This window comes from Chamaea fasciata, unplaced genomic scaffold (assembly GCF_029207755.1).
Source record: "Chamaea fasciata isolate MVZ Bird 193981 ecotype frontalis unplaced genomic scaffold, bChaFas1.0.hap1 SCAF_2, whole genome shotgun sequence".
Taxonomy (NCBI): domain Eukaryota; kingdom Metazoa; phylum Chordata; class Aves; order Passeriformes; family Sylviidae; genus Chamaea; species Chamaea fasciata.
Genome location: NW_027094087.1, coordinates 100,145,807 through 100,159,775, shown reverse-complemented (window position 1 = coordinate 100,159,775; position 13,969 = coordinate 100,145,807).

The following is a 13,969-nucleotide window of genomic DNA, read 5'->3' as shown; positions in this document are numbered from 1 at the left end:
TTTCTGCTCTTCTTCCTCTTTAATGTCCCTGCCCTCCAGTGAAACCCTTACTTTCATCACACTTAACATTTCACTAGCTGTAACCTGCATCTGTGACTGCTGGCAAGTACAGAATGTCCTGGGTTTGCCCATTCACCTCCCTTTGATCTGTAATTTCTCATGCATGGACTCCAGTTGCCATCTTCATGGCTTCCCACAAATATCTCTGCAGAAGAGGTGATTGCAGACAACTTCTATCTGGGACACTCCAAGAAGGCAGCAAGTGGTAGTTGATTTCTACCCAAAGCTATCTAGGTATTTTCTTTTTTGTGTCTAGCATACATGAACCCCTTCCCATAGCCAGGTGTCTGAATCTTACTCAGCATAACTTGGCTCTCTCCCAAAAAGCCAGTGTTCTCATTTCAAATCTGATGAGTGATTTGTTTATGAAAGTGTGCAAAAAGCCCAAGAAGTTCTGATCAGTAGTTGGCACTGAAAGATGACTGTCTTTTTTCCATGGAGTTTGCTAGATCTCATTACTGGATCTTCATTTCTAGTAGCCACCCTGACAAACATTGATAAGCACACTAAGAGATATTAGAAAAATGCAGCAGGTGTCAAAATCCAGTCTGTGCCTCCAAGCCTCACACCTTGCTTTGTCACTGTGCTCATTCACTTGCAAAATTCATTTGCTTATTTTTGGAGAGTGGGAGAGCCATTAGGGAGAATTAAAGAGGATCTGCTGAAACTGAGGAAGAAAAGCTTAAACACCTGCACGTAAGAGAGGGAGGGAGGCAGGAAGGCAGGGATGCAGGGAGGGAGGGAGAGGCACTTCTGCAGGTTGGCTTAAGGCTACCTGATTAGGACTGTACCTATTCCTGGGAGAACAGAAATTGTCTGGAATACAGGTCTGCAGTCCAAAACCAACTTCATCCTGGAAATGCTGGTCTGCCATGAGATTTCTCAGGCACAGCTGGGGTAATTATACCCACAGAATAATGAGGACGGCAAAAGTGGGGAAGAATTTGTGGAAAGGAGAAAGCTGCTTACATTTTGTTATCGCTCGGTGGAGGTAGTGAGGGATTTAGCCTGATTACACGAGCTGCACCTAATCTTTCATTCCCCAGCACCTGCCTCTTGCAGGGACTCTCATCAGATAATGAGGAGTGACACACGGTGTGAAGTGCCAGCCCTATCTAATCGACGCTGTCATCGCCACTGTCACAAGGAAGCACTACGGGAGATAAATTTAAGCCTGACTGGTGTTTAGAATTTGGATGTTGTTTGTTGCTATTTTAATGCAACCACTCCTCAACTCAGTTCTCTAACAGAGGCAGAAGGAGGACTGCTGAGTTACTGATCATGAAAAACAATTCTAGCTAATTAGTGTTTCTGACCCATATTGGGAAAACATGGTTGGTTTTTCCCGCTGGGAGATTCTAAACTGCATCTTACAGACTCGAGTCTGATGTAGAGGACTCACTGTAACTGCTGGATTTAGCATCTCAGTACCTGCCTTAGGGATACAATTTGTGAAAACATTTTAACTATTTTATATGCAGTATCCCCAAACCAGTTTTGACTTTTCAAAGGTCACATGTAAACTTCATTTTGTGGCACTGTCTTGAGCCCACATGAACAACTGTACGTAACAAAACAAACGCATGAGTTGGCAAATTTTTCCCATGAGGACTGAAGTTTTAGTTTGATTCTTCCAAGAGATTATTATAAATGACTGTGGGAAAATGATGAAAAAATGTAGAGTCCTTTCATAATTCTTGCACTGAGAAATACAATAAAAGAAAAATAATTCCCCTTTTGTCTCTATTTTGTTGTATAATCCTTGATGTTAGAGCTGTGATTATATTTCTAAGCCCTTTTCTTAACAATTGCTAATTGTAATGCGCCAGCCACATTTCTCAGAGAGTAATTTCTGACCAGGTCATGCAGAAGTTTACACCCATGTTTAAACTCCTGTACTGTGTACGGCCTCCTTGGCTTAGAAGAACTGCTCCCTGTACAGAAAAGTAGAGCCTGCATTTGAAGTCCTACAGGAGAACTGGAAGTTCTGACCTCTCAAATGGTCTCATTCAGCTCAGCAGCTGTGCAGAAACCTCCTTGGTGCCTGACATTTGCAGAGGTCCACCCACAAAAAAACAAATGGCAAAATTTTTGCTTCGGTCTGTGGCAATTTAAGATAAAAAAGTTCAAAAATATTTTCACATTTATTTTTCCTGAGCCAATGAAAGGAGCATTTGACAGTCTCTAGTGTTAACATCCATTTTGGAGCATGCACAGTCTTTGCTTTGCTGGCAATGAGTGCAATTATTGTTTGAAGGACTGAGAAGAGAAATCCTTGGAAGCAGAACTCTGTGGGCTCTGTCCAGACCACAGTATCCTCCCACATGTGCCTATAGGACTGTCCAGAAGCCTATGCTGTGTGAGTGTTGCAGTGGGATTAGCCTGTGAACAGTGTGGCTACCCATGGAGTGCCCACAACTGGAGAGATATTACACATTTCTAGCCTCTTTGGAATATTGTGACTTGCAAGGAAAGGCACCTTCTTTGGTAGGAGGTGCAAGGTGAGGTGCTTACCCTGTGGTAAGTGTTACACCAAGGAGTAGCAAAAAATCCTGCCTTTGAGTCCCACTAGTTTTCCTATGGGATCCTGTCAAGGCTCCTGGTAAACCGCAAATCTGAACTGCAGTTTTTCTTGTAAACAAATGAAGCACATGCTGAGCACAGGGACTGTGGACCAAATGGGTTGATTTACTCCAAGACCAACAACCACACTGCTTCTGCAGCTGCGAGTCTGAAAATCCAAATACATTTGGACTCTTAGGGTATTAAACTCTGTTGGCTGACTACAGAGGGGGTTGAAGAGCATTTTTTCATCCTCACTCACACCAGCAGCAACTGGACTATGATTCTGGATGCTGAAACCTTGTTGCTGAGCAGCAAGTTTCTCTTTAACTGAGCAAATGTTCCAAGAGTTGTTATCGCATGTTGTTTCAGATGAGAAAAACACAGAATGATTTGTGTTTTCTGGCTGTGTGTTTTCTGTTACTGCACAATATTTTTAAAGAAATATTCATATATAGTAATTTTGTGTATGTCTATTACTACAGAATTTTTGCATAAAAAGCATCATGCAAGCTCTCTTTCCACTCACCCCAATCAGTGACTTCACTGACTGAAGACTAAACACTGATCACTAGGTCAGGATCAAAATGCAGATTTTGGTGTATTTCTTCAAAGAAATAAATTAAAATCGGATTAAAATGAACAGACCCTCCAAGGCCCATAAACAGCTACCCAGCCTCTTCCTTGAGAAAAAAGAAAAACAGAGTTATCAGCAGACTTAAATTCCCCATGTGGGGATCCCTACCCCCACAGGAAAATCCTAAATGTTCCAGAAGCAAAAAATAATTCTAAAAAACCAGCTTTATAAGGTAGGCTTGCTCTTCTCCCTTGTGTCTGGGGTATGATGTTAATTACTCAGAAATAATTATAATGTCATAAAGGATCCTTCTGCATGCAGCAGAGAGGTGGATGACACCACATACACTGCCACTGCTCTTCTCCCATCATTTGGGAGTCAAGACACATGTCACATCCCACTGGTTATACAGCACCAAAAGGCTGCTCCCTGGCAGCAATGCAGAGGTCCCCGGTAAACCTTTGGCAAATGATCCCAGCAATAAATGAGGAAGGGGAGAAAAACAATAGATCCGGGTTCATATAAAATCAAATAAACCCATTTCCAAAGTTCAGCACAATTTATCTCTTGGTCTCTCAGACAACTTTATTCAAGACCTTCTTAAAGCACCTTCTTTGCTACTTGTTTCATATCTTTTTACTGCAAGAGAACCTGAACTACAGCCATAGGTAAGATTGCTGAACTACAACAACATGACTGAAGCATATCCTGACATACTCCTAAGGTTTAGAAAACCCAGGTTTCTCTGCATTCCCTGGCTTCAGACTCAGCTACACTACTCTTGTCCTTCTTTGCTCTTTTTCCAGCATGACTTGACCAAACATGGATGTCTGGTTATTTTTTTTGTTTCAGCCAAGACGTCCCAGTTGATCTCCACTTGTTGGTTAGCAGGAAGTTAATGCCAGTTTAACAAAGGTGACAATATTAAAATCTTCCCTGTACTTTCCTGAATTTATCCTCCAAATCAGACTTGACAGCTAGGTCCACACAAAGAAATGTATCTGTGATGCTGGGTGAATTGTGAGCTATGTCTTGATCTATGTCCATGTCTCTACAGATGGAATTGCATTTGGGAAAAATGCAGTCTTTAGTACATAATTTACTCCTCACAGAGGAAGAAAAGTCATTTCAGGTGGAATCCATGTTTCTTTGTAAATGCAGAGCTCACCAGCTGAGGAAAACAGCCTGGCTAGGTCTAGGACAGGGACTTACCAACCACTGCTCAAATACTCACAGAGCAAAGAAATCTTCCCAGCTGGCACTGGTTAGGAACCCACAAGCTGAACTCTATGTGTAAGATCCCTTCACAAGACTTTTTAGAAGCAGCAGTAGCACTGGTTACAGCTGGTCCTCCCCTCTGTGCCTACCCTCCTTTTTTGTTTTTTTTTCCTGTTTTTCCAAACAAGAGACTTGAGTGGGCAAAGAATATGAGAAGTTGATTTGGAAAGGAGGAGATCTCTGTGGTTGCCTTCTACCTATGGCGTCTCACTTTTTGAAGACCACCCCAAAAATACTGGAGATCTGCATTTGATTCACCTTTAGGCAGCCTGAAGGAATGAAATTCATTCCTGCCTTGAGATAGACCATGCAGGGGATAATAGCTTCTTCTCATCACAGAGAATTTGACATTTATTTGGTAAGAAGAAAGAAGATCCAGGCACTGCTTTAAAAAATTATCTGTAAATTTCATAAAAAATCTCCATGGAGAGGGGGTTATTTTTACCTCTCTTCCTTGCCTAATTAATATTTACTGATTACATCTGAAGTGGGACAGCTTCAAGCTTGAGAGATCTTTTCTTGGAAGTACTTTCTCACTGAATGATTGACTGAAGCCTTCATCTCTGAGAGAGGCAAGAATAAGACCTGCCCTCTCCACCAGTTTTCCCAGTATGCAAAAGGTATGTCCTTCTGCTCATAAGAACGTGAGGCTGGAAACCAAGGGGGTGGGTGTCAGTCAGCAGTTTCAGATTCCTGGAGAAGATCTCTGTGTGCTGAGCCTGCAGCAGTTTTCTGTGTCCCTGCAGTTCTGTGGGTCAAGGAGTTCCTGCTGGTGCACCTCACTGCTAAGTCACAGTTTTGGGCAGTGCTGTTGCCTTCTCACACCCCCTGGCAATGGGGTTTGGACTTAAAAAGATGAAGACATCCTTCTCAATGCTCAGAGGTGCTCCCTGAGCTGAGATGAGCTGAGCTGAGCGGACACACACACATTGTCAATGTCAGTCATCCCATCAGCTGTCCCTTGGCCACTGGCGCATGATGGACACCAGCCTGGCAAATGGCCTCTCCAGTGCCCAGCTCTGCTTCACTTGAATGTTCACTGCAGCATCCAGCAAGGTCTTCAGGCCACATCCATGTCACCTTGATGTCTGTAGGCTGAAGCTGCCATGGGAAACAGGGAGGCTGCTTAAACCTCCAGCTCCTGTTTTTAAGACCCACTTGTGGAGATAGAGACTCCTGGCCAGGAGCCAGGCAAGCTTCTAGAAAACTGCTCTCTTCTCAGTGAAGAAGGAAAAAAGGCACAGAAGCCTTGCAGTCCCAAGATGCAATGTCCTACCACAGGTCTTATTTTAATATGAAGGTTTTGGTCTTCCTTCTATAAATGTCGCCACAGTGTAACTCGGCTCACAACATAAATTCCTCTAGAAATGCCAGTGGAAAAAGGATCGCAAGGAAAATGTGGATAAATACAAAAGGTACCAACCAGTGAAAAAGCTGGTTTGCATATTTACTAATTCAACAGTAACAACTGGACCAACTGCATGCTGCCAGATTATTTAGCAATATTGTAATTTTAAAACCCTTGTCTAATCTTGTTTAGCATGGTGGCTTTTGAGAAGTACATCTGAGGTACTGACCCTCCTTACAGATGTTGCAGAAAATGCTACAGAAAGCACATCAAAACCCAGAAGGATATTCATGTAAGTCAATGGGATCCACTGTGACCTCCTGAAGTGGTTTGGCCGCACACATGCTCCTCAATGTTTTGGTACTTTGGTTTGTGTGCTGGGCTTGATAGGGATGGCTGGTGCCCACAAAGTACCTGTTTCCTCCATTAACTGGAGCCAAGTGATCGTCTCACACTGCTGGCTTTAGTCTTCATTCATCTTTAAGCCAAATAATTACACCTGTGCTACCTCAATTAGCTATCCAGCCATTAAGCTCTGCACATACAACAACAAAACCATCATGAAGTCACCTTAACTCCACGCTGGAGTAACCATGTATGCTAAACTGGACATGTGAAGAAATTCTTGCAGGGTTAAGACTTGGGGACCTAAAGAAATGTGGCCTGATTTCCCAGGGAGTCAGCTGAGTGCTCAGATCTCCTGGTGAATTCAAAGGATCTGTAGGTTCTCAGCACTTCAGAAAATCAGTTTGCACCAGATTTTTATAACAGAATGATGCCATGCTGCACTTAAAAATAAACATTTCCCCCTCCTGCCCCCTCTCTGTGTCCCATTTTAACTTACTTTTTCATTTTACTTTCTCCATAACTTTCTTAGTATGAGCAAAGGAAAAAAAAAAAAAAAAGCTAAGTTTTAATTAGAAAATAATCTTTCAACCTACAATGTAAGCAAGGCTTTAAAACCAAGAAAAAAAAATGTTGCAAAGCCTGTTATCCTTAGTTACAAAATAAATATGCAAACTATGTCACCATATTCTTAATAAATATCTTTCAGCTGTTCTTTCTAATAAAGAGAAAGATGACTTCTTCTGTATTACTCTGAGTTTAAAGTAGCTCAAATGTTTGGTCTACCAACTTTGACAATGTCCCTTTAAGTTTTCTGATTTTCGTGAAAGATCTAGCCCTGGGGTTTTTTGGCTTAGACACAGTACTTGTCAAAACCCTTCAGACTCTCTTACTGAAGTGGCTGATGCTGTTCTGGAGGGGTTTTTTTCTTAATATTATTCTTTTTTTTTCCTCAGTATGACCTTATTTCCAGCTCCAATTTCATGAGAAAATATGATTGTGTTAGAATTTTCCTTTGGAGAGAATTTTCATTTTATGGATCTGACAGATTTTCAATTTCATGCTTTGATTTGAAGTTTCTGTGATTCTTTTCCTCTTTCATTTTAATCTGACAGTCTGTGAGGCTAGGGGGATCTATTCTCAAATGGTTAAAGCAAAAGGTTTTGCATCAAGAGATCTGGATTCTATTTCTGGTCTAATCTCCAGACTTACTATGTAATTTCAGCAACATGGATATATGAGTTTGTGTTTGTGTGTCTCTGTGTATTTTGCTGGGTCCTGTCCTATAAATACATAAATACACATTTAAATAGACAACTATAGGCATAAAAGGCAGTAATGGCTACCCACCTTCTTTCAATGAATGCTTTTGAGTATTTTAAACTTTTTGGCTGTGAGAGGAAAAAAAGAATAATGCATGTGAGCTTTATGGTATCAGTTAGAGTGCTCTCTTCAGCAGCTGATTTTTGACGTATTTAAAACTAACATTGATTTGCCAAAGTTTTTCGTGTCTGTGCACTCATGCAATATCCAAAACACAATTTTATTTCAGCAAACAGGTAGGGAGTGCTGCAGGCTGCAGTACTGAGGTGGTTGCTAGAACAGTTTTAAGCTTCCTGGTCAGTGATTGAGAGGCTCCAGCCACTGCCTTGAGAGCAGACAAATATTGCCAGAGTTTCCCATTCATCTGATGAAGAGAAAATTAGGTGTATCTCTTCCATAGAGCATATCTCCTTGGAAGACCTGCAAAGGCGTGTACTTGTCAATAAGGAAATAAGGTGGTTACTTTAAAAAGACTATTTTATTAGGTGCCAAAAATTGAGATGCAAATCACGTGCTTATGTTGGCTAGATCCCTGTCACAGAGATGTGAATATTTGGCTTCAAGAGTCCTTCATCTGTTTCTCATCTTGTGGTCATTAATATTTTTTATATTTCTGTACTCATAGGTGAGGAATTTCTCATTTATAGAGGTTATCTGAAAGTTTAAAAAAATAGAGGCCAGTCCTAAATGGACAACAGATCAAACTGTTTAGCACTGAAAATAGTGCTCCATGAAAATTGACAGTATTCCCATCCAGGCTTAGAAACTGTGTGCTGTTCTTGCAGGCTGTGTCTTGCATTTGTAATCAAGACCAATGCTTTCCTCTTCTAGCTGTCAAACATAACTGAGAAGGGAATATGGAAACCCACAACTTTGCTTTCACAGTTCAACTATTTTCTCGTTCATGAATTAGATGGGAACTGTGGGACTGTTTACAATTTGGTTATTACCTGAAATGTGATCCGTGTAATTGGTCATAGAATCCATATCTATTCTCTCTCAGACCAAAAACAATTCCAAGACCATAAAAGAAGTTTCATTCTTGTGCCACCAGCCTTGCCAGTGAGAGTCCCCAGATGAGCTTTCACATGATTTTCATTTTACAGGCTTTTTCTGGCAAAACGAAAACAAAACCAAACAAACAAAAACCAAAAACAAAACCTAAAAACCCCGACAAACAACTACAAAAACCAAAACTACAAACAAAATCCACAAACAAACAAACAAAAGATGAGAAAAATCATCTACTTGAATGCTGGTGGAAAGCACATAAAAGAAAATCTGATATTATAAAAGAGAACTTGTATTGTCCTCAAATACCGGTATTTTATCAGCTACTGCTTATTCAGATCTGATCTGTATCACACAGAGCTTATCAGATCTGATGAATGATCTGATTCATGTTCATGCATATTAATTTTGAGGGGAATAATAAGCAGGTAAGAAGAAACATGCCTCTTCCATCTCTGGCTATATACCCATAAGTTTGGGCCTTGGAAGAAACTGGTTCAATTCTGTCAGGACCCAAAATTCTTTCAGGATTTCATTCTTGGTCGTGTGGAGGGACTGTAAGTTCTTTCTGACATGTTTACACAGTGTCTGCCACAAGTGGCTGGAGCATAAACACAAATGGTGCACCATGAGAGTCATATTCTTCAGTGAAAGGCATCTATAAAATAAAATAAGCTGAGAGGGCAATAAACTTCAGAGGAAATAATAAATTCACAGAAAAATGCCGTGTTTTAACTAAGATCACATACATTGTTTCAATAATAGTCTTTTTTTTTTTAAGCAGATATTAAAAATGGCTACAACACTGATAACCTGTTGCTAATATCAGTCTCTCTGTCTTCTAGGGAGGGAGGAGATCCAGCAGCATCCTCAGCTCCTGGCAAGCCCACAGAGCTATGGCAGAAGGAGCACTGTGGCATAAGCATGGCCCTAGGGGGGCATTCTTAATCCTTCATTAAGGTGATGAAGTTTACCTTTAGTTGGGAGGGGGGTGCTATCTTACTTTTGCCAAATTTGGCACAGGATAAAGGTACAAATACAGGTAGTCCTTGAGAAAACATGTATCTCATGTTTTTACAGTAACTTCTGCACTGTAATTTCCTGAATAGTATGCTGTGTATGGTAACCTACTTAATTATCCTACTTTATTTTTCTTGAAATACAGTCTCTTTTTGGTTTTGGTTGGTTTAGCAGAAGTGTGGGGAGGTAGTGAGCAGGGACGCATTTGCAGTGGGGATTTATTTCATATTGCAACCTTTTTCTCAGCCAGCTATTCTCACTTCTCACTGAGCAGCGTTCAAAAGGCTGGGTAAGTTGTGCGTGAAGGAACACCCTCAGAAACACTGATGCTCCCCAACCTTGACATGCCCCACATGATTGAAGACCTGGCTGCTCAGTGTTTGAGCAGCATAGCTTCCTTCAAGGGACACCCTTCCCCTCCCATAGGCACAACACATTTAGTCCCATCTGGTACAGGAAACACTTAGAGAGTCTTTTTTTCTCCTGGCAATAAAATTGCAATTTGTTGGTCTCTAATAAAACCTTCACACAGTAAAATCCATCAGCTTTTCAATTAGAGGAATGGCAGATCAACCAGCCCTCTTTTCATATCCTCTCCAGTTCATTCCCTGTGTTTCCTCATCACCACTTAAGCCTTGATGCCATTGCTTGTGGAAGATGTTTATTTGGTTGGCTTCATAAAAAAATGCACGTCTCACAGGAAAGTCTGAAATCCCAGCCATACTGATTCCTCCTGTGCAGGAAGTTCTGTGGATGAACTATGGGGTTTTTTGCAATACCAAGGACAGACACCTTCTAGGGGCTATTAGTTTCAGAGACAGTCATTTTAAGCACCACAGAAATGCTAGTCTATAAAAGAGCACTGCGATGCTGCTGGCATGGCTGTCCATTGACAACCTCTGACCCTTTGGGGTAGGAGTAGTATCACTTACTCTTCATCAGCAAGCAGGGTGTTTGCTCTGAGGGAGCCTTGTGCCCTCTCTCTGTGGTCCCTGTGGAAAAATGGTCTTGTGAAAGGACAAGGTCCCCTTTTTGCTCCACAAAGTGATGAGAGTCAGGGTAACAGCAGCATTTTGATGGGATGCTAAGGCTTGGTACTGCAAGCCTGGGATGTGTACAGGGATATGAGAATATTAGGTCTGTCACAACACTGCTGGGGGACAGCCCCTGAAGGTGTGGGGCAAACTGTCCTGTTAGCAGTAGCCAGCTTTCCTCTTGAAACTTTTAAATGGTGTCTGGGGCAGGTCTCTACATGAATTACTTGTTGGCAGTGTAGGGGACTGATTTGATAGCACAAAGGCCCGTCAAGTTGTTGGGATGAATTATCCTGTGGAGGTATTTGTGGCTCCAGGTCCAATAAAGAGAGCTGAGGCAGCCTGGCAGAGCTCTGCACCCTGCTTTCAGACTGCTAGGTCTGGAAGAGAGGAGCCCCACTGGTGTCTCAACTCTTTCCAGCCTCCACAGGTTTGATTTCTCCCCTATTTTACTGTGTCTGCTGGGACACAAGCCAAAGCCACATGGAGTTGGATCTGCTCCTGATGTTCTTCGTGTTCCCACTGTTCATCTCTAAGGCTCTGGGTTGGCCCTTCAGAGGAGCTGAGGCCAGCAGGGAAATTTGGAGCTAGATCAGCTTCCTGAAGGGGAAGATTTTAGATTCAGTGGGTTGTTTCAATCACATCCCCACCAATATTTGCTAGAATAATAAAAACTCATTTCTTTCCATTAGCTCAACTTGGATTTGCTATGTTGGTGGTCTCTTTTTCTCTATTTTCTTTAAGTCTTTCTGTATAAACTTAATCAAAACAAGTTTCCTAGATTTGCTGAGTGATTCCATGACATTTCCTGACCGCTGTCTTTCATGTCTGCTTTGCCTGTTCCTCCCTGTCCTGTAAGGATCTTTAACACAACCCTCTGAACCCACATAGCCCCAGCCCTTCAGTCTTCCCTTCATAACTCACTGAAACAGGCTGAAGTATGCTTGATAATTTGTCAGAGTAAAGCTAAGGGGTGTCTCTCTGCTGCTCCAAGGGAAAAATCCCTTTCTCTGACACTCTGCTCTGATTTACAGCTCATGTCCTACGTGACCAGTAGCTCCCTGTCACCTCTCCCCTCTTGTTAGTTGGCTGTTTTCCAGACACTGGCTCACCATGTCTGTCCTAAGGTACCTTACAAACTGGGAAACTCATTGTGTCATGCTGATGGGTGGTGTTAGAGGTGGGAAACGGTGGCTTCCCTGTGCCCCAAGCCTGGGTGGAGGCATATCTGCTGTTCAGAGGTCAGGGTCCAGAGCTCTCCAGCACCCAGGGCTTGCTCCCCAGAAAAGTCCATGCAACCTCTTCTCCCATCCTGGATAACCATGACCTATCTTTCTGCATCCTCTTACTGCTCTCTTTTGGGATGAATGCCCTCTCTTAACCTTGCAGGAATGTGAGTACCTACTGACAAGTGGGGCTGTATAAGACATATCAGCCCGTACCTAATACCATGTGAAGGTGCTTACCTGGAGACACTGAGGCATGAAGACTACAGGGATATTTATTGGTGGCTTTAGGGCTGACAACTTTTGCTGGCTGTCAGAGGGGCAGGGAATAGAGGCAGAGACAGATTTATGCTTCAACCTCGCTTTAACCACCAGGAATTTATTGTTCAATCATTAACAACTTCCACAGAACCTCCTTCCTCCAAAAGCTGTAGTTATTAGAGGGGAAGGAAAGCCCTTTCTGCCCTTGTTTCCTCTAAAAAACCCCAAAAATCCCAAGCTACATATCCTGTGGAGTGTTTGTTTTGTTTGAAAAGTCTTTGCGAAATGATGGTAAAAAGCGTCAGAAAAAACGCAGCGGTTGCTTTGTGGTTTTCCCTTGATTCATTGTGTTCCAGCTGACCAGCTGCAAACTTTTTTTCATGCCTTCATTGTTGTTTTTACTGTCAGTGGTTTTATTGCTTGATTTCTAATCGGACATTCCTTGCAGGTGTACCTCCAGTGGTAAATCAAGGCTGCCCTTGGTTCTTTGATCCGGGTCTTCAAATAAAGAAACCGAGCACTTATCTATCCCTTTTATCCAGGTGGCTGTGTACTCTGCCAGCACTAATGAGCCCGGTCTCACGGCACCGGGGAGACAAGCTGTAGGTAACTACTGTCCCCTTTAAACAGAGGTACAGAAGGCTATCCCAGCACAGCAAGGGAAGGCAGTGGTGTAGCCAGACCAGCACACCCAGCTCCAGCTGCCAGCACAGCCTCTCTAAATTGACTCCCCCTACTTTAATAGTGACACAGGGAGAGCAATAGCAAGCCCTGTCAGGTGCAATTGCTCCTTTGTAGATAGAAAGACTGGTCATAATAATGAGAACATATGACAAAGAAGCATACTTCATCTTTAAAGCACTTTTCAAAAGTAGTTCCATAACTTCCCAGGTACACCCTTTGCCCTGTGATCCCTGCTCAGCCCACTGAAACTGCTTATCTGCTGTGCTCTTAATAATTACTGCTGGAGCTCAGGACATTTTCCTCCTGGGAACTAAGGGTGTGCATGAGACAATGGGAGCAAGTTAAAAAAAAGAAGGGACTACAAATCTCCCTCTTAAAAATTTGCCACCTCTGTTGTTCCAGCCTGCTGTAGAGGCTATGGACCATCCTTGTGCTCAGCAGATAACACCTTCACAGCTGGAGACACAGAGGGCTTAAAAGGGATGACCCATCCCAAGCTGCAGTGCAAACCAACAGGAGAAGCAGCTGTGCTGCTGAAGGGAGTTGGTAATTTTGATGTAGCTGCCCAAGCTTGCCCACTGAAATGACACCTCATGAGACATGACACAAAAGTTGGCTTTTAGTGGTCATATAATCTAGTAGCTGTTTCATATCCAATGCTGACATGTTTGTCCATACCCTCCAGAACTTATAATTCCAATTTTAAGAAATGAAAGGTTGTATACTCCTTCTTGTTATGGTGCAAACTGTGTCCAGATATGGCTTGATGCACAGATGTGATTTTAGCTGGAGGGTATGGTTTCACAAGACACCTCAAGCTGATTGACTTACTCACAGGTCTGCTGTTTTATTGATCCAAATTGGCTTATCTTACAATCAGATGAGTGCCAGAGCTGGTGCAAGGAGAGTCAGGGAGGTGAGGAGTGGGTAGTGCAGACTGGAGGCTGGAGAAGGGCATGGAGGGGATCCAGGATGGAGGAGAATGGGCTCTCCCCTCCTGTAGCAGCAGATAGCTTCTGGTTCAGCTCATCCATCACCAAGCCCTTACTGACCAGAGAGAGATCAGACCACAGCAGTGTCTGGACAGCTGAGTTACCTCTACAGCTGCAGGAGGAAAGCTTCTGAAGCATCTCATGGGAAGCTCATTGCTCCAGGCCACCATGGTGAGGACTTAAGGACAACTGGAAGAGAGGTGTCAGCCTGTGAGAAAACAAAGGCAGCTCTGCTACTAAGATCCTGC